The following is a 22,675-nucleotide window of genomic DNA, read 5'->3' as shown; positions in this document are numbered from 1 at the left end:
CAGGAATAGGGGAGAGTGGTTAGGAAGAACGTGAGTTCTTCATCAAACTTGGCACACATATTCTTTGATATAAGGGAATCAGTACAAGGGGATTGACAAAACGGAAGCGGTCATAGAAGTAAAGGGGGTGCGTTTCTCTTGCATTTTGACTGAAATCAGTTGTACAAGTGGTTGAATCTTGAATGACAAAAGGTGGTGTCTGAAAGGAGGGGGAGGATCATTAGCCAAGGAAAAAGACTTTGTTTTTTTTTTCATTATGGGAATTTTCGGAACGAAAACAGACTTTGGTAAAAGAGATGGCAGCTGACAAGGGGAGGAGACGTAAAAATGAGCAAGCAAGCTTTGTTTATAGCATTACAAAACTTTTCGAAACAAAAAAGTATAGTGGTCTGTGAATTCGGCAATTTCCACGAAATTATTGATAGCAGCATTCATTCCCTACCACCACAGTCGTTACAAACCAGTTGTGGCAACCGGATTATGACTAGTTTTAGTCGTAAATAAGTTTCTGCAACATAAGTGCGTAAAATGTGCTACTTGGGTTGTGAAAGATTGATTTGAAGTATAATTCAGGGATGGTTCGATCACTTTGACTCAATTTTGATTCATTTGAGAGTACCGTCTCAGCCGAGCAAAATTTGACAAAGTGATATATGAGACATCTATAGAACAAGTTATTATCTACAATTTTACTGAACACAGTTTTGCTGTATCTTTTGTAGTTACGGCGATACCATGCTAGTAACTCTTTAGTGACTAAATGAACGTTCATTTAGTTAATAAAGAGGTACTAGCATTGTAGCGCCGTAAATACAAAAGATATAGCAAAACTTTATTCTGCAAAATTGTAGATAATAACTTGTTCTATAAATAATTCATATATCACATTGTCAAATTTTCACTGTCAAATACTGTCAAGTACTGTCAAATGAATCAAAATTGAGCCAAAGTGATCGAACCATCTTTGGCTATAATTGGGTCCTAAAGCACTATCTCGTCTTAAGCTTGAATCGATGAGGTTTGGGCTAGGAACACCTATTTTGGTATTAAATTTTATATTTTAAGCCTACTCCCGCTAAAAACCTTTTTTTTTGTTTTGTAAAATTTTGAACAAAAATAAAACATTTGGGCAACCTTATATAGACAAACTATAGTTGTTCATGGATATATCAAGCGGTGTCCAGACACCACGCATTATAAAAATAAACCATAGTTTGCCTTGAAATGTTACGGAAAACTTTTTGTTTACCTTTACGTTTATCCAATAGTGTGTAAATTTCCAAGTCAGGAAATGGTTTACATTGTAAAAAAATCCAATCGTGAACTGAACTTTCTCCGAGTTGTTTTTTTTTTTTCGATTTCTAAAAATTCATATGCTAGAAGAGAATGGTGCAGTTTTTATATGTAAAATCCAATGCCGAAATCACTTGAAATCAAAAAACTTTTCATTAGTGAAATTCATTTCGAGGTACGTAAGTACGAGGTACGTTTGCGATTGTTTAAAATTGGTGTTAAATACAAAACTGCTGTTTTTAGATCCAGCCGGGTCATTACCGAATAATTAGTGTAAAATATAAGAATCTTCGAAAACGGTTTTTGTCGGCCATCCATTTGACATCTTTTAGCCAGTCTTAGCACAACTAGATTTGGACTACATTTCCGCAACCGGTCTAGCACCGTGAATCGGTGGATTGGAATACATCGGTCGAATCAGAATTTTTATCCGATAAATAGTACAAACCTGGTTCAAACGTTTCACTTCCTTACGAGCAAACAGCAGACAAGGCTGCAATTGTCAAAACGATCGGATGTCAAACCAGAGTTGCCAGTGTAAAAAAGTTATCATTGTTCACAGAAACACATTTTTTCCATTATGTCAATGAAGATCTCTAATGTCAAGGTACAAGTTGTTATTGATTTTTGTTTTTTTAGTTCTTTAATGCACTGCAGCTTTTAAAAAAAGAAAAAAAAAACATGCTCTCGTAATCATAATGAGAAGCTTTATCGTTCCTTCTAAGAAAATCACTTTTTTATTACAAATTTTAGGACCCAAATTGGGTCTTACAACCAACATGTAGAGAGCCAGTTAAAGCAAGACAACATTTTCGAACAAATTCCTGCACTATATGGATGCAATCTGGCAAAAGAAAAGCATGAGCACTCACTTTTCTATGACGTTTCACTTTCGGGACATCAAATTTAACCAGATTCAATATTTAAAGATAAAATTGGTCGAAGTGAAGCGGTGGTTTCTCACTCTAACAAAATTGTTTACTTTCAGGACATCAAATTGGACTAGATTTAATACAGATTTGAATAAAGGGGGTGATTTTGCATTTTGGCGTACTTTCCAAGCACATCAAATCAAATTGGTATAGGTTTAAACGTCGTAAAGAATCTCTCTTCTTGATGGAACGGGGTATTTTGTTACTTTTGAAACCATACTAAACAGTTGGTATATATTTTTTTTTATTAGCGATTTATTAGTTTGTAAAGCAAGGTATTAAAAAAGAAAATGTATGAAGAAAATTTAACCTTGAAGCTTTTCGACAGTTTTCACAATTTAGTGATTAAAAATGAAAATTGTAATAAAAACCACACAATTGCTACATTTATTATCAATAGATAGTATTCAAACTTTTTCACATTTTTTTTTTGAATTAGGGTAACCAAGGTATTTTGGACCCGTATTTTGTATGCTTTTATGGTATTGCCAGTTCTTCATAAAATTTGGTATGCATGCTTCTTGACTTAAGGGGACATGAACGACTAAAAATTTTGAAAAAATCATTAATTTCTAATTCCGGATTTTGATTCTGCAGTCTTTTCCGCTTATTTTGATACTAAATTTGTAATGATCCGACCACGGGAAGTGGCCGAAAAACGATCATACACATAAGCATTCCAGTGCGGCGTGGAACAACTTCGGCGGAATAAAAGGCCGCTCCTGGAAAACCATGGTTTTCAAACTTTATGTACCTTTTTCTCAGAAACTACACAATGTCTTGGAACAAACTTTTTTTTTGGTTTGTTGATAGTAGCTTGGAAAAGACTTTAACTTTTAAGGTTTGTAAACGAAACACAGCCGAAGAAAAAAGAAAAAAAAAATAAAATTTTATTTTTTCAACCATCTATTGTTCTTCTTTTTCGTTTTTCTCAGGTTGTGTTTCATTTACAAACCTCAAAAGTTATATAAGTCTTTGCCAAGCTACTACCAACAAAACAAAAAAAAAGTGTGTTTCAATACGTTGTGTAGTTTCTGAGAAAAAGGTACATAAGGTTTGAAAATCATGGTTTTCCAGGAGCAGCGTTTTATTTCGCCGAAGTTGTTCCACGCAGCACTGGAATGCTTATGTGTATGATCGTTTTTCGGCCACTTCCCGTGGTCGCATCACTACAAATTTAACATCAAAATTAGCGAAAAAGACTGCAGAATCAAAATCTGAGATAAAAAATAATGATTTTTCAAAAATTTTAGTCGTTCATGTCCCCTTAAGGGAATCAGACCAGTGTGGTTAATAAGAGGGAAGATGGTCTTTAACATGAGGAGGAGATCCAAATAAGGAAAACAGGCTTTGTTTGTCGTACATTATGCGAATTACCAGATGTAGAAATGGCTCAAAGATAATAGGAGGATTTAAAAAGGACGGGAATATGGTGGCAATTGACAAAGGGAAAGTTCAAAAAAGCAAACAGCAGATTTAAAAGCGGCTGAGGAACACCAGGGGGGGGGGGCTAAAAATGAAAGTAGAGACGTTCAAATGAAGAAAAAGGGTTATGTTTCTTGCACTATGAGAATTTCCGTTGTAATAATAGATGTAAAAGGAGCTGAGAAACAAAATGGCCTCGAGTACGATAGGGCACTCAGCTATTCAGAATTAAATTAGACATAAAATTGGACTTCAAATCGCTGTTAAGGGAGTTAAACTAAGAATTAAGTAAGTGTTGAATTTGCCCTTAAATACAAGTCTAAATTGAGTCCAATTTTAAGTAAAATTTTAAATCCAATTAAGGTCCAATTTGAAGTCCAATTAGATGTTGCAGCTCCAGGAGCTTCATGAATGTAGTTGGTTTTGAGTCTACGAGCATTACCGTCCGTCACTTCGTTGTCGGTCAAACGTATGCTGGTGTATGATGAGGACACCGTCTCTGGCATTATAAAGGTTTCCGTTCCCCCCGACACGGTCGAGCTCTTCCTGCCAGTGCACATCCCGTCATCTCAACCCTGTGTGCGGTGATGCAGTACGAAACCCCAAAACGTAAATCTTGCCAAGTATCAGTACTTTTGGGTATTATGATAGCCCCGACCACCCCACAGCATTCTTACAATTCATGCCAGCAAACAACAGCCATCCCGGTCCTGCGGAACGTGACTGCAAAAATTTAAAACCAGGCTTAAGAGCGATAACTCTTCTAACAACTATTCGGCTAAAGCAGTCCCTGTTGCTATTTCTGTTCCTGATCCACAGATCAGGAACAGAAATAGCAACAGGGACTGCTCGTTGCTCGATCCGCTGCTGATTTACTATCAGAACGTGAGTGAACTTCGAAGCAAAATCAAGGTTTTTATTGCTGTAGCAGAACCGAATTTTAACGGAAACCAGTCTAAGGAGAAGATTCACTCACAACAACTGTTCGGAAATGATTTTTCTGTCTTTAGATGTGACCTTAACCTGAGCTGCTCCATCAATGCCCCATCCCCGATTTATAATACACTTGACCAGTTAGAGGTAAAAGTGGGTAGTTCGTGCTCTGAGCATCGGTGTAATCTATTTACCCAGCCGTAAGAACGGCGTAAAGAGTATCATTGAACAGTTACTCGGTTGGAACTGTGTATCTCATCTAGCATTGAACGAATTGGCGCTGATGTTGAGTGACAACAACCAGTCCGGACTAATTTCAAATGCTCCTGTATACAGGTTGCCCTATTCCCAATCCTTTCACGCTTCCTCGGTTTGTATCACGCTTACGGACAGTTTCTGTTTTCATGGCCTCACACAAAATCAACCAAAGTAGAAAGCAGCGTTTGATGGAGTTATTCACGGCATCCTTCTTGCAAGGTTAGATAACTTGTCTAGCGTACCACAAGGCAGCCATCTTAGTCACTTCTTGTAAATTAACTATGCTGTCGATCGGCCTTTTTATGAAGACGATGTAAAAATCTTCAAGATAACTAGAACGGTGCATCTCCCACCGTCGCACGGAGGAGTAACTAGGGCAAAAAGCTGGCCAAAATTATTTTCTTATGTATTAAGTAATATTTCGCTCGAATATGAAGTGAAACGTAAAAATAGATAATTTTGTAACAAACTAGTGCCATTACTAGTGATTTCAACTCACTTATCAGTGCAGATTATACTTTTCTTCTAGTCACTAATTTGCAGCCTTCTCCAAAACCTAGAAATGCATGAGCAAATCAATGAGAATCTTATTTGTCTCTGATTCATATAAAAAAAATGATATTGGTTAATGCAAAATTGTTGATAGTGGAGTAGACTGATTCTTCGACACTAAATAAACGCAGATGTCTTCTCTGTGATATATAGCCTCTGTTATGCAATTTATCAAATAACAATCACGCCACACATACTATAATATACTTTACCGTCACCCAAGAAACATTTTTCCTATTATGTCAGCGAATTTTGTTGAATGGGAATGTTGATTCAAATAGTGACACATCTGGAGAACATACTTCATAATCCCTAGACCCTAGTAGTATAGCTAGTGTGCCCATTGTATTCAAGGTGAAATATCTTGCACAAAAGATAGTACGCAACTAGATGGGAATTGTCGACATTTCCTTGAAAACAATGTGAAACATATAATTTTCAAAAGGTTCCCAAATGCCAGTCCGGACGTTTCCGGATGAACTTTACGTACCGATTTGTTCAGAATACTACAAAGATTCATTCCTCCATAGAATATATGACCAGATTCTGCAATATTTGATAACTTTTTTACCATTGAATAAGCACAAAATTGCAAAAAATAGTTGTTTGACAAAACTATTTAACAAGTCATATTTTTAAAATTTTAAATTTTCTTCCTACAAACCAGTTAGAATTATTTATGACGAACCTATGTTTTGATAAATATCCTATGTTAATCTTTTTGTTTACTTCTGATGGAATCCGTTTTCTGATGCGTGATGATTTAAAAAAAAAATGTTTCAAATATTGTCGATGTTTGTACACCTGCCAAAACTTACAGGTATGTTTCTACGTGTTTTGACTAAGAGTATAGTGCAGTATCTATATATATTATATTAGAAGACCGAAAAATATGTTTTTCTTATTTTGGCCAGCTTTTTGCCCTAGTTACTCCTCTGTGCGTCGCAAAAATAATTACCAATCACTTTTAGCTATGACACGGCGGGATATCTGTTAAAATAGTGGCTGGAAACTATTACGCTTCCCACCATATTCACCAGATTAAGCGCCGTACGACTATCACCTAGGCACTGAAGGATAATTTTCAAAGGTTTATTTTTGGCTTCGAATACGAAGCCTGTTCCAAATCAAATCCCATTTTCTGCCAGAAAAATTGAAGCAAGGAGACGTTTGAGGATGATTGTTTGGAGGGCATAGCAAAGCCTTGGTGCCACATGTCGCTTTCGGAATTTGACCTCCCATTTTTATTCGACAGTTGGTATGCAGTACAATTGCATAACTAGTGCTACGATCCTATTGACTCTAATATTCTCTTTCAGTCGAGATTCGAACAAGACTACTAGCTTGTTAGACCAATGTCGTACATCGAAGCCACTGTTAAACTGTTGGATTCTCATCTCCTACAAGAGTAATGGTTCTATAAGCAAGGCATTCTGTACGAATCTTCTGCAGAATTCCTTCACACGAGTTCTATGCAAGAAGCCCCAGGCACTCTCTGCGAATCTATTTGTTTGGTCCAGGTGGAGTCTGTTAATGTGTCCGTTAATAAATTCACTCTATTTCCTCAAAATTGTATTGATTTGAGTACAGTTTGCATTTTGAAGAATTACTTTATTAAAATGTGTAATGGTACAGAAAAATTCTGTGTCAATATTTACTAATTTGACTTTATTGAAGTAGCATGGGACATAAACATGATAGCGGGACTATGAAAAAAACGACCCTTAAAATATTCTATGTCTAAGAAAAAATAAAACAAGTCATTTCGTCATCAAGTTGACCTAATTGTATTACCATTCGCTTCTATCCAATCATTCTACGTACCACGCAGAGTAGGTCAAAGCCGGGGACTTTATTGTTTTATCCCCAAAAATTTCAGCGTAATTCCGACGGTGGTTAAAGTGTTATAAATCAGAAATAAAAATTGCATCGATACACTGCGAAAGATTTGTGCAGTGGTTTCGCGAACTGACTGTACTCCCCGCCGGGTTCTGCGTTTTATGATCTGATGCGAGGACGAACGGTACGGTCATACATCATTGTGTAACCCAATTCTTCGTTTATGCTAATGTATGCCCTTTTGAGATGCTCCCGCCCCAGGCTCCAGGGGTCGAGGGGTTGAAATTAAAGCTCTCCTATATGCATTGAATAGTAACATTTTCTTTTTGTTTTACATGTATTGAGACTGTGCATAAACAAAGACACACTCATATCGCAACAGCAATTGCGTCAAAACCTCCGCCGTCAACGGGGTATTAGCTTTCACGAGCGATTGGGTGCAGCCCCTGTCATCATGGTATTAATTTCAAAATGATGATGACAAAACTGTCGCTTATGTATATAATCGTTGCTTGTAAGCAGATGAATGAATGGGCAGAAAACACGCTTTAGCTTCACAGCTTGACTTAAAACTTTCGTAAACAGTTACGAAAAGTACGGTGGAGTTTTACTAAAACTTCACATACAGTCTGCGAAGACAACTATGTAGTACACAATTTCCCCAATTCATATTCTGAAAATCGATATCCATAAACTGTAGCTCCGGGATACTGCCTGTCTGTCAAATGATGTGACTACGTCGGAAAAGGAAAATTTCCAACTAAGGAAAATTATGTAAATCTCATTAACGGAGCTATTACTTCCGTGAAGAAACCGGAACCTTACGGAATTGGCGTCGCTGTTTCGCGTTGGCACCGAAGGCATGTCGGAGCCCAGCTGTTGGCAGCTGCTGCAATCCGCCCCGCCCGCAGTCGAATGATATATCTTGGCAGCAGAAGGGTCGTCAAATCAATTTGGATAATCCGATCGAACATACCAATTCGCTTTTATGTTTCGTATGAAATGGTACTGGCCAGCTGCCCATTCGGGTTGTCTTGCACACGTGTTGTTTACTGCCGTTAGATTTGCATTTTACGTACGCAGACGGTCGGGACCTTGTTGGTACGGAAATTGCCTTGCCAACACGTGTTATTGTCGTTGTTTGGGTTTCTCGCCGGTCGGTCGAGGCGTGCTCGGAATAACGCTGCTGCTGGCATGACAGGAGGTTCGCTGGTGTCAGTAGTTCTAGACGTCGAGGACAGGCATCTGCGCGCGTAGGAGAAATTATGCTTAATTGTAATCAGGATATAATCTATGCAAACAGCTGGGGCGAGGATGGGCACACAAAGGATGCTTTTGGCGGTCGGGGGGTTGGACGGGAAAATTGCATGAATAACAGAGTGTAACGCGATGAATTTGCATTTGAAAAATGGTTTTATTTTCGTTGGCGTGATGGTTCCGTTTTTCTTTCAGCGACTCGTTCCCAGCGTTTTTAGGTTCCTTCACTCCATACTAATGAGGTCCAAATCAAATCATATAATAAATGCCATTAAATACAAAACTTTTTCAATCTCAATGAAAAACAATATTTTTCTGCTATGGATTAATAAATAACATGTTTTGCGATGCCTTCTATCATCCAGAGTAGTACAAGAGTTGAGCTTAAAGGCCGTGCCCTCGCCAGTATTATTGATCTGAATTCACGGGAAAACGGAAAATTGATGCGGCAAGCTGAACCAATCAGTACACTTGATTAGCTTTCGTTATTAATTTTAATTTTCCTTTCGCTCCGGCACCCCAGCAGAGCACTGCGATACCGTGTATCTTTGAAGCTGTGAAAGAGTGGTGACACACTGAGAGTGACAATATTTCTTCCGTGTTTAAACCTGCTGGCAGTGGAGACTATTGGAAGCAACGATTTTTCCCGATCGTTGAGTTTACAAAAAGTAATAAAACTGTATTTTCTATTAGAAGAGGGAATTTGTTAATTTTCTATTCCGTGCTATATTTGTAAGCTCCCTTGTAGGCCTTTATGAAAGAAATTGTTATTGTGATAATTGTTTTTGTTTATTTCTTAACAGTTCGGTGTAAATGATAATAAATTTTTAAGATATAATTCAGTCATTGTTAAGATTTTTTAAACAAAACGAAGGAATAAAAATGTGATGCTAATTCTACTTCTCTGATTCTAATGATTGGACAACTCTTTATAGCTGCGATCTATGATTGACCACGGATGACATGAAAATTGCATGACTAATATTGGTTTATTCGACGGATGAGTGTAATCTGCTTTTTGTTCAATGTTCCTCCACCAGTTATGTTTTTGGTTCAGTATTGATAACTGCCTCGTCCACACGTTTTTCGCTCGTAGAGTGAGAATATTGTTTGTCCGATAGTAACTGCCGCTATCAAAGATCAACATATCGTCAATATTCATATGAGTGCACTGAATTTGGGATATATTTTTGTTGTCCGTTGATTAGATCCTTACAAACGTAAAATGTACATTTATTACCGATTATCTACCAGCCATCGAAAAAAATTACTCCGATTTTGTTCAAACTCACTGTCCTTTCTCCCTTTTGTAATTAACTAGACTCATAATTTTTAATTTGGGGCCTAGAGTGCCCTTTTTTGAGTTAGGGTGATTCCAAAAGAGGCGATTTTTACACTATTTACTTCGAAAAGCATAACTTTTGACCCACTGAACAGGTTTTAACTGTGCCAACTCCTGTAACGACGTTCAACGACAAGGAAGGGAACCTAATTACCGAAAATTCGGAGGTTACCGTGTGTTGGAATCAATAGTTCAGTGAATTGTTGAGTGGTGAACAAGATGGAGCTGTCGACAGAAACAGGATAATGATTGAGGACGATGGTTAAACTGTGGATCCACCAACCTTAGAAGAGGTTTTTCAACCTAGTAATTAGAGAGCTGAAAGGATATGAAATGGGGAAGGCAAATGAGGAGCGTCCAATATAGCTCTAGCTATCCCAAGCACCTACCTAGCGCCACCACGTGGCCATACCCGGTACAGGGATACCGCGATATAAGACAATTTATAATTTCAAAAAGTTGTCTTATATCGATATTGTCTTATATCGAAACATGATTTTTTTCAAAAAAAAATTGCCTTAGCGGTCGCCAATTTTGCTCTGTATTGTGTGTTTACATTTTTTGAACTATTTATTATTGTTTGAACTATTAGATTTTTACAATTTTTAGGGTTATTTTGGAATAATGAACATTTTCATGACGCCGATTTTGGAATGGAACATGAACTCTGGCATCCAGCTATGTCACAGGGATTTGTTCGATATAAAACAAAAATTGTCTTATATCGAGGTTGTTTTATAAGGAGGTTGTCTAATATCGAGGTATCCCTGTAATGGTCTATTGAGTAGCCAAGCTAGAAGGTGCAATACCGGGTGGTTCCCGGCTGCCTGATCTCAAAACCACGGTTTTGGGTAGACGGTGCACAGTGGGACGGCTTCAAAAAAAGGCGAACATCAACTTTTGCGTGGAAAAGTTGATGTTCGCCTTTTCCGCGTTTTCTGCATTTGTGTCTTCACAAAAGTTTCTTGATTTTCGAAGTACTTTTTTGTTGTAAAAAAATTTGCATCAAGGGGGTGGATCAATAAATAATCAATTTAACTTTTTTATTTAAAGCCAAAAATAAACAAAGCCCAAGAAAAAGTTGTATAAAATGCTATTTCAGGAGTTTTTGTCGAAGAAAGAGAACTTCTATCTCTTAAGGGAAAGAAGTTATAGTCGTACAAACTAATGTATCCCCTTAATATCAGTTTTTCTAATTTTTTCTGGTTATTTAGACTTCTACGCAGTTTTGATGTTCCACGAAGTTTAACATACTATGAAAATACACCGTTTTTCTGAAAGAAGCGCAGCTCTACCTTTCTTGGTTTTCGAGCTATTCGAGCTTTTATCTAATTTTCAATAAGTTTTTAAGGAGCTTTTTTTAAAAGGGCGCAGATATGCGCAGCCACGTACGTACTTTACGTACTGCAATGTAGTGTGTTTCATTTCATATGTATGTCACAGTGAAACATTTGAGAAAACTGCAAATGAAATTTGCATTTTATTTTATTTTTTTTTTTCGTTTTAGCTTATATAGCTATAGCCTCCTGCTATATAGTGAAAACTTAGGTTCAAAATCAAGTGTCAGAATAGTGGGTAAGATATCGGACTCGTTTGTGCCGTTATAAAATTTAAAGAAAGGTGACTGTTGAACTCCACATGGGAAGGTGCTATTTGGAAGGCAGGTGCGGGAAAACGGTACCATCATCACGAAATATCACATGCTTGTAAAGTTCGCGGACGACAACGATACTATCGGTGTTAACCAGGGGTGACATTGCGATTCTCGTTTCGAGTGATTTTGGTTCGTTTCGCCCATTTGTTTAACGTGGTCGAAACGAACCAAAATCACTTGAAACGAGAATCGCAATGTCACCCCAGGCTTGCTTTTGCTCATCTGAAACATACAGAGACAGAGAAATCTGCTACACACAACGACCAAGAGCTATTGTTTTCTGTTCAACCGTTTGCTTTTCCTCCGAATAATGCCTGATTATTGCTTTCTTTTATAACCACTCATCTTGCGCAGAAGGAGCACAACTACAAACAGAGTTAATCTTTTCTTCGTACACTGGAAACAAAAGACTATTTGCTCTGTATCCTAAAAAGAATATCGAAGAGGTGGTTACGTGTCCTTGACCTTGAGAACAAAGCACTGTCAAAGCAAAAAAAAACTCGTTTGTCGGAGAAGGTAACATCGTAAAGAGAGAAAAAAAGAAAGAGAGAGAGAGTAAATCGATTCGTCGCACTTTGTCAGCAAAACGCCGAGAATTGAGAATTTTTCAGAGCACGATGGAAGCCTGCTATTAACAATAGGACTGTAGAAGAGGCCTATAACCATCTTAATCCTCGGTTACTCGCGCTGTTGCATTTTGTACAACGACTGTGGAACGTTAACTTTATCTCGGTCTAACTCGGGATTCAGACAATAAAAGATTTTAATGTTTTCAGCGAAGTTGATCAGCAGACCCAGATCTTTCAATCGGTGGACAAAGTTTCATAAGTTTTGCACCAACTAGCGTTAATATTCGAGTGAATTTCGTTGCTTTAGCATGCGTATGAATCGAAGTTGGCGCGAGTAACGAAAGCGTAAGAAGAAACTTCGAAGATGGGGCTTATCATAAACTCTGCTAAAAACAAGTTGTCGATGAACTTGTCGGAATTACGGATTAACTACGTAGCTAGCTGTGGTCCCGATCTTAAAGTTGTCTACATGAATAAAATCTTATCCTAAATCAACTCTACACAATCTCTCCGCGAACAAGTGTGACGGCACACCGAAATCAAATAATTCATCCACATTTGAAAAATCTCGTTAATCGAAATGGTCGTTGTGTCAATTTCAGCATTAATATTTTTAGCAACAAATATTGCTTGCTGCATCTTGCGTCTGTATTCAAGGGTGTCCAAGCGGGCAGGGTATGGATGGGATGTTGCCAGGGCAGGTGTTGCAATCTACATTGCATACGTTCAATTCATAGGTTCCATGGTAGCTGTTAAGGAAACAAAACTAGACTACAAAACTAGACTCCAGCAATGGATGTACTAGGGGGCAGTACAATGATTTAAGACAGTGTGGATCTTCAATTGCCACCAACATCCAGCAGCAACGCAACATTGTTAAATAATAGCAAGAAGATCAGAAGCCCCATTTTGCTTCCTTGAGGAACTCCAGACTTATTGGTAAACACCGAAGAAACACTGCTTCCCAGTTTCACACGAAGCACCCTACCATTGAGGCAATAGTAATTATCGCATGGTCAACTCGATCAAAAGCTGCTTTCAAGTCAGTAGAGATAACAAAAACTTGCTGCTTGTCCTCCAAATACGAGATACACATCAATGTTAACTCCAAAAAATTAGGAACAAAAAATGCGGATATTCTGAGGCGAGTAAAACACGACAGGCTACATTGAGCTGACCACGTAGCAAGGATGCCGGTTGAGAAACCAGTGAAAACAATATTCTGCAGAGAACCCGACAGAGACCGACGACGACTTCGAAGCAGACACCGTACCCATTAGATGTGCGCTGTTGACTGGACGATATTCGAACAGCGGATGTTGGAAGCGATTGAAGAATAGCAGTCAGGGCCGCTGCTTCCCTTAAGCAAAACAAGCAGCTGCTTGGAGTGCCATTTCGCCTACATTAAAAAAACTGTAGCATTACATAAATAAGTGGTTAACATAAAACTTTCTTCCTTCTCCTTTAGCAGCATAAAGCCGGGATAGCAAGTGGTGTATCTAGAGTTATTCTCCGCTGTATTGGGTCCTATTTGCCACCAATTCATTGAGCATCTCGAAACAAGCAAATCAACTTCAACCTGGTCGAGCCATCTAGTAAGTTGGGTCTCTCTATTCCTAAAGGCCCTCATACACGTACGAACATGTTGGCCGAAAATGTTGGTGAATTCTTGTTCGGTCAACACTCTCGCCTGTGTATGAGCGCTACGAACCAAGCAGGCAAAAACAGATATTGGGCTTGTCGCTCGACCTGAATGACCCGCCAACATTTTATTCGTTTCCAACCCAACATATGCGTACTATACATATATGGGGCGCTTAAGGCCGATGAAGGTCTAGAAGAACAGATTCACTGCACACTGCACGGTCATCCGGTATACTTGCGACGTGACCGACCCATCATACTGTCCCAACTTTCGATTATTGTACTTTGAGAATCATTGCAAGTACTACCTGCAGTGCATGGTTCATATGCCTACGCCATTCTTCGCTTTCCGTTTGCGTTCCACCTCCTCCTGATGAAAATCTATTCGCAACAAAACACAACAATCAAAACACTCAGATAAACGTGGTGGCATTGATGATATTAAATTATTAAGAAATTTTTCGGGATAGATTTTCGAATCTCTTCAGAATCCGCAATCAGCAGATTCATCTTCGGTGAAGTAGCAAGGTATGAGGACAAAGTTTCTGAAGTAACAGGAAATATGAACCGAACTTTTTTGAAGGTTTATCATTCTAATAATGGGTTTCAAGAAACCGAAATTATTCAAAGAAAATGGCGGTTGACTGAGACCAGTGTTTCGAAACCCGCACTTGTTTGGGCGAATTTTCTCACACACGTGTACTCGTTCTAATGAATACGCCGGCATAAGCATTCCTTTCGAACTTCCGCTTTTGTTTATTTCTGCACTGCAACGACTTTTGCAAGTGTGTATTTAGCTAACAGCCAACGTCGTCGCACACGCACGTCATTGCAGCCTGAGCAACTGATACCGATAATTCGGGAGGACTCGCACTCCCACCCGCGTATAGAATCGAGGGCGTAAGATGAAGAAGAAAACAAAAAGTAATGGAAAATCTATATTCCAGTGTGCCGCTAGCCCTCTGCGCAAGCGAGTTGTTTGCCTCGAGAGTGGTTATGCAGAAAGACGCTAGGAGACTGCGTTTGCGAGTATGTAGGTAGTAAAATGTCTGCACACAGCAACGCCGGCTGTTTTTCGTTTGTTCTGAGGGCGTCATTTTGAAAATTTGCGTGGAACGACAAACTGGCCAGCGCCGGCCTTGATAGCAGTTCAAGACCGATAAACGTGAAAGCGGGTCCTTAATTCAGCACTGATTCGATAATCGGACTGTCGCCAAAATAGTGAAGAGAGTAAGTAAACTGAGAATAATTTGCAATGGCCCTACTGAACATAAACCAGATAAGAAAAAAAATCAGAAATGTAAATATGAGTTGAATTGAGCATGATATTAGCAGGAAATTAAAAGTACAGCATTTTACTGCTTCACAGGAAATTTAATTGACCACCAAAGGAACTGTTGTTTAATCACATGTCTCAAAGGGGAAGTAAAGTTCACAGTTAAAGAGTGAATGATGGTAAAAAATTCCTTTTCCCTATCGACGAAACTAGACTCCAACTTTTGTGGTATTGTAAAAATATAATAAAATTTAAAACTAAAATTTCAGACACATCGAATTGAAAATAAAATAGTATTTAGTGTATTGTCGTTATCGTCGGGCCACTGTTATGGTCGGGCCATCACGATTTTACAGTTTTAGCACTGATGATCTGACAGGATACATAGAAGAAAATCCCGTAAAAACCATCGTCCAACACATTTTGCTTGCACAGTAGCACCCTCTGTTATGCATGTTGCGGAGTAGCTTGCATTTGCAGGGTTTTATGCTGTAGGGTTTTTACATTTGTATGGTTTCATAGTGAAAGCTCGAAGCAACACTCGCGCGCCGCGGTGTGGCCATGTTGCGAAACGTGTTTTTTTGAAAAATAAGTGGTTTTCGATTGTACGATGGAATTACCGCGAGTGTCTCGTCTGTTTGTCTGTGGTTTTAGTAACTCATGATATCTATGATACAACCATTGTAAAACTTCTTACTGTGATAGCTAACATTTCACAATATTGTGAGTTTCAATCGTGTATTCAAAACACCCATACTGAATTCAGTAACTAAATCGTACAAAAAAAGTTTTCTAGGCGCAATGAACTTTTCTTCAAGGAATGATTCATGAAATGCAATTAACGAGATAAATTTTGAAAATATTTGAAGTGCGTTGTGCTGCACACGAATACTATAGAAAAATCCCCTCCAGTAAGGTGTTTGGGAAAGCTAAGATAAAATACTAAAAAACGCTATTTGTAAAGGTCACTTGAGTAGTCATGATTGGGCCACCATAATTTTAGGCGCAGAAGCGCAATAATCGCTAAAGAATGTCAGTCACGTAAAATGTGATGAAATAAAGAAAATTTAATATGATAAAAACCTAGATTTTTGTTGTTTTTTTTTTATTGTAGTTGTACACTTCGGAAAAGGCGATTTTACAAGATCACCAAAATTTCGCAAAAATGCAATTTAAAATAGGGTATTTGTACCTATATGAGCCGTTGTTCACGGAATTCATTTTTTTCATGTCTCTATATAGAATTTCAATACGTATGTCTTAAAATTTCTTCAATGGCCCAACCTGTACAACATGGCCCGATTTTGACAACATTTTTTGTCTTCACGTAAATGCCTATAACTTTTTTATTTTTCAAGCAATCAGTGCAAAACTTTCCGGAAAACTTTGCAACGATGTATTTATATTTCCAAAATTCCGTTTGAAACAAAAGTTATGGGCGAATTCCAAAACGTGGCCCAACCACGACGACACTCCCCTACGGCCCTACCTGTTCAAGCCCAATTTAAGATACAATGTAGTTTTTACTTTGACGAACTCTATTTTAGTGCATCAATGTGAATTTACGGACTGAGTACAAATGCGCGATTACTGTAGTTTACAGGAAAAAGGACAAATCCAAAATATTTACCGTATGAGTGGGTCTTGGAAATAGCTTTAGTTCCCCAGAGATGAACGGTGATGACGCGCTTCAGCAGACACTTGTACCAATATAATCGAATGTCGTTAACTGTGTGGGAGCATCATTCCAGTGCGACAACGGTGCACTGTGGTTCACGACTGGGATTCAACAGGAAACATACTAGAGGTGTTTTATGCTCAAAAGTATGCCTCTTTTGGTATAAATGTACATCACACACAAAAAAGTATTTTCTTTGAAACAAAACTGACATTTAATGTCAGTTACGATACGAAACCGTACTTCTTGAAAATTAACTAAAACAGTCTAAGTTAGTTAGATACTGATGAAGGTCTCACGTCGAGACCGAAATACGTATTTATCAATAAAACACAGTAGTAGAATTAAAGGATATAAATAACTTTTTGTTTTTCTTCTTTTTTATTGTTTCGTACTTCTTGGTTGAGTTTAAAATAAAAATCAGAAGGCTTGTGTAATAGAAGTTGAAAATTGCCGGGGAATAACATCCCCATATGCTGGCTCTAAACTGCTGGAGATTCTGTGAGTTGTGAATGTGAGTTTTACTATTGTACCATTGTACAGTTGCTTGAGAAGTTGAGAAATAGTGGAGAAAATTGTTTGTTACTTCAAAGCAAACAACTTAGCTTCGAGGTACGACGCTGCTCTAACAAGCCAGTCGTCGAATGTTTGAATCTCAGCCGAGCGATGCTGTCAGTTGGATTGTTGCACTAGCCCCGTAATTATCCTATACTCTAACAGCCGGCTGCGAAATCTGTTGACGCGATAAGAAAATGTTATGTTTTAAGCAGAATTTATTCACATGTCACTATATACGGGTCGACTCTCTTGGTAATAACATACCGAACGAGCTGAAAGTCTGAATGTAATAGTAAAATCTATATAATTCTAGTAAGGGTAAGCGGGGCAAGACCGCCCGCCTAAGCAAAACCACCTGTATAAAAAAAAGTTGTAGCTCAATTTCTAATTTATCTGCTTGAAATGAACAATTGATCTATTACCTACATATAAAAAATAAAAACATAAATATCTGTAATGATTTTCTATTTTTTATTGCGATTTGGAAACACGTCCAAAAAATAGAGTATTTTTTCCATGCGGGGTGAAACACGCCCACTAACGGGGTAAAACCGCCATAGCGTATAACTTTAACAATATTCAACCGATTTGAATGAAACTGGTGGCATTGGTTTTATGAATTTATCTAATTTAAACAAATTGAATCAGTTTGCTATCAAACAATACATAGTTCCCCGAGATTCGCAAGTTCGAGAGAGTGTCCGGCAACCACTCGTATTGGAAGAATATCAGTAATATAGGTACCAACAGTCTTGAAATTGATACCGTGTAGTTTCCTTAGACAACAAGATGGATCGGGTTAGGCATCCTGGAGTCAATCTTTAAGGACTAGAGAGGATCTAAGATAAAATATAACAATATGGGTATTAAAGTTCCTGCAATTGATCCGGTAGGTCATTTTGTGACATTTCAAAATGTTCTGATTGATAACGCAGATACATATTACTTTTCCATTGGTAAGCTAATTTGCTATATTTTCATAAAAAATATGTTTATTCCATGTTATTTGTTCCAAAAGGGAGGAATTATTAAAAAAAAGCTATATCCGAGAAAACAAGAAAATGTCCATAGCGCCCGCAGGGAAAATTGGCGATTTAGATTTTTCCAAACAGTCTACCAGCTATAAACTAAGCACATTTATATTGGTTTATGTAAATCTGAGATTCTTTGGTCCAAACTATGCAATTATTTTAAAAATCTCCTTATCACACTAGCATTATACACGACGATCTTGCGCCGTTCGTTGTGGGCGGTTTTACCCCCAAATGACCGATTTACACATTTCACTATTTATTTCAACAAAACTGCATGAACAGTTACCTAATTTAGGTACTGTCGGATGAAGACAGGATCAGAGAAGCGATGTGGGTTGGATTTACTGAAAGTTTTAACGTTTTGAATAAAATAAACCCTAAGTTCTGCGGGAACAAAGTTATAACGAAAAATCTATTTTTATTTATTTCTCCGATAGTTTATACGATATTGCTGTACAAGGTATTGTAAAATATTGCGTACGCATTCAGTAATATGACTGTCATCAACATTTAACACCAATTTGAGCAAGGCCCTGTAAAACCATGGTGGGCGGTTTTACCCCGGCGGGCGTTGTTACCCCGTTTACCCTTATTACTTTCTGGCGGGGCTTGCTGACTAGAAAATGATTCCGGAATGCACTGCAAGTACTCAGTCATTTTTCATAGGTCTTTGGATAGTCAGCAGAGCTAACGCCATCTATAACCCGAAACTAAGATAATTTCAGAGATGAAGCATCGCTGCAACTACCTTCTTTTCATAATATCACTACCGGACAGTGGGAGATAGATTAGTTATACACACACTCATACGCATAAACACATAAATTAAAAACAAGCGGGCCCATGTGAAAAACTTGAGGAACTGCAGAAATTAGATTTATTTGGTTCAGAGAACCGGTTTTAAAAGCGAGGTATCTACTCAATTTTCGTAAGATATTGTAGCTATTGCAAAAGTTTTGTTTCCATTTTGTATTTTTTTTCTTTTCATAGCTCTCCTAGCTTTCCTTAGGATAGCTTGGTAAAAAAGCAACGTATTACGATTAACGTGGAGGGGCGTTTGGTGAAAAGAATGGTAGACTGGATGAAATGGGAAATTTCTATATGAGGCCAAAAATAGATTGAGTAGTTTATTGGTAAGTGGGACTCCAACCCACAAATTCTCGGTTGATACCCGAGTGCTTTAGGCAATTATACTATTACTACAACCCATATATTAGTTAGTCTCAAATCTAATTTTGTCCCTCCAGTCTAATCATTCCATATACGCACACTTACGCTCTCTCAAACGCTTTTGAGTGTGAAATGGGGAAGAAAAAATAAAACGACAGAAAAGAAACATAGCTTTTGCCATCTCAAGCCCCTACCTAGCGCCTCCAAGCGGCCATACCCGGTAATGCTCTATTGAGTAGCTAAGCTAGAAGGTGTGACACTTCTGGAAGGCTTCCTTTTTGTCAGAGACATATTAAACAGTTACAAATCAATCAAGGGGCAATCAATTTTACTAGAATTTTCAATATTACTGGCATTGACTGGAGCAAACTGACGCACGTGTCGCACTTTTTTGCATAAAATTTATGCAAAAACAATTCCTCAAGGTGTAACCAAGGTGAGTTAAAATAGGTGATCTAGTTTTCACAGTTTGTAGAAGAGAAGTGCGCGGAACGATTGGTTAGCAACCATCGACGTTGTTTATACATTCAACAGATTCCGCATTGAAAATTTCGGTGGTCGTCAAGAGTAACCCAGCGGGGGTGAAAAACAAATTTGAACATCAGAAAACCTCTCTTGACTAACCTTGGGTGTAACTAGGAAGTACGGAGACCAATTTAACAGCCGGTTGCGATAAATAAACTAACTGAGTAAAAATAGATCCAGTCTCAAATCAAATTTTAAGTATAATTTCAATTCATATTTCAAATTCTATTTGCGCAAACCACTTTCGATTCGGATTTCATGTCCGTTGTCATGTAGAAATTTAAATTCGATTTTAAATCCTATTTCAAGTACAAAAAGCAAAGCCAAGCTGTGCCAAGCAATGAAAATTTGTGGATATCTTTATGCGTACTGAAGCATTTACCGCTATTTTATCAGAATATTATTATTTTCCAAACATTCGAACTAATCTTAAACTTTCCATATAATATGCTTTTAATTTTTTTTAATGCATAAATAATTTGTATTGAGCAGTTTTATTAGTTGTTCATATTCAAAAAATCTGGAGAAACTTTTTTTAAGTTTCTGGCGATTTTGTTAAAGTGTGTTTATAAAGGCTTCAAACAACTTTTTAAATAGTTTCCTTGAAATTATGACAGGAAGATCAAAAACTAACTTTACACTTTACTTTATTGAATATGGTTAAAAATCTGAAATATCTTTTTAAAAATAATAACCATCGCTGATGTTGCTGCTATGATTTTTTCCTCCCAGATTCAAATCCTGGACCACAGTGCAGTGATTGAAGATACATAAATCATAATTGCCCCGGTCCGAGTTTTATCATCTCCCCCGGGGAAACGTTCGAACGACATAAAAATAGCAGGCTTCAATTCCAGGAGCATATTCGTATATCTGAAAAGGGGTTCCTGATGATAACGGTGTATTTGCCTGTCTGTCTGCGTAAAAAAAAAAGTTGTTATAACGTGATCCATTTAGCAATTTGTCATAAGTGAAGAAACTAGTTTGTGAAAGTGCAATCAATTCCAAACATAAAAACGATCATTTTTGTAATGTTTACCCGTATCGGAAATGTGGAATTACATTATTGTTGCTCGTAATAGAAAATCAATAATTTTAACATTTAGTGGCTTAAAATTGATTACATGCCGTAGCTTTTTATAAAAAAAACTTCAATTCTAACTGCTTCATTGTATCCAACAATTTACCTGTATGATTCAGCTCAAAAATATAGTTCCACATCCATTAGCCAACGTGGTTACGACACTCAATATGAACTTCACGCCCTTCGATAAAACACTAAATCAATTCCTTCTTTGCACAATTAGTTAGCTATAGCCATACTGGAAGAGTGGATCTGAGAACGGTGACAGGAGCAGATCGACGACTATTCTACACAGCGTCGGCTTAATTCAATTAGAAGCTTCTGCACACCAATTTAAATCATTGCTCTTCTCCACTCGTCTCGACTTGTCGGCACTAAAATGCTTCGATATTCATTCACCAAGAGCCATAACGGCATACTACGGCACAAACTTCGCTGGTTGGCACGTTCCAAAGGAAAAGTTCTTCGACTACAATTTTCCATCCGAGCATTTCCGAGCCCAGCGGCATCCGGCACTGAAAAATTACCCTTTCACAAAGCCATACTACCCGCTAACAGGCCAGTATTACTGCTTGCTCGTACACCCAACTGCCAGCATTTGTAAATGAAGACCTACAATTTATTCAGCGATGAGGACTCGTTATTCAAGAGGTTTCCTTCCGTGCGTCAATTCGCGCTTTCCCAGCGGAAGTTTCGACACACTCACTCACAGATGCACTTTCCGGTTCAAGTTTATTATATTGCATTAAATTATTCGTCTTCGTAACTTTTTTTATTGTTTTAATAATTTCACCTTCGGATCACTGATAGCATTAGGTGCTTCCGAGAAACTTTTGTTAACTTTAATTGAGGGCATAATTCCTTGTCAATCATCTGCTCGCTATACTGCGGAACCGCTAAAATTTTTGTTCGATCAAAACACGCTTAGCATATGTGAGCACTCGTCTGCTAACAAATGATCCTGCTAATCGTATTACACCAGCACCTCAAACTGCGATTCTTCAAAGAGATTGAACATCATTTTAATCAAACTGTCTACCCCCGAAGAAGGTAATATATTATTCCATTTTAATACATATTGTAAAGCAAAGGATATCACAAACACGACACACACAGCATCCGTGGAGTCTGCCACGCGCTCCCGCTGTTTGTTTACCTTAAACTGACTGTCTGTTCTTTGCTCAAGGCTCAAATCACCACCACGTCCATTCATGGCACGAGACTCCGTTAGGGATCAAAATTAAATCCGCGAGAGATCCATTAAAAACATCAGCGAGTGATAGCGCGTATCACGAGAGTACCGACCGGACCGGAGCAGAGCGGAAAAACCTCGCTGTATATTTCAGGATAACGAGAGGATGTGCAATGTCGTGTGTTTCCCCGAGACGAGAGTATATCCGTGCCGAAGAGAGTGGAAATTTATATGCGTGTGAAAATGGATGTGAGCAGCGGCAGCAGCAGCTGGTGGACGCGCTATAAGCTATTACCGAATCGTATTGGAGAGGACACATCGGGCTTAGCAATTGCTGCTTTAGGACAGGCTCCCCTATTGTGAGGTATTAGAGCACATGTTGTGCACACACGAAAATGTTGGACGAAACTACGGAAAGGCTGGCAGGATTTTTCTTCTTATCGAGCTCTTCCACAATCAT

This window comes from Sabethes cyaneus, chromosome 3 (assembly GCF_943734655.1).
Source record: "Sabethes cyaneus chromosome 3, idSabCyanKW18_F2, whole genome shotgun sequence".
NCBI classification, from domain to species: Eukaryota; Metazoa; Arthropoda; class Insecta; order Diptera; family Culicidae; genus Sabethes; species Sabethes cyaneus.
Note: the sequence above shows the minus strand (reverse complement) of the source record.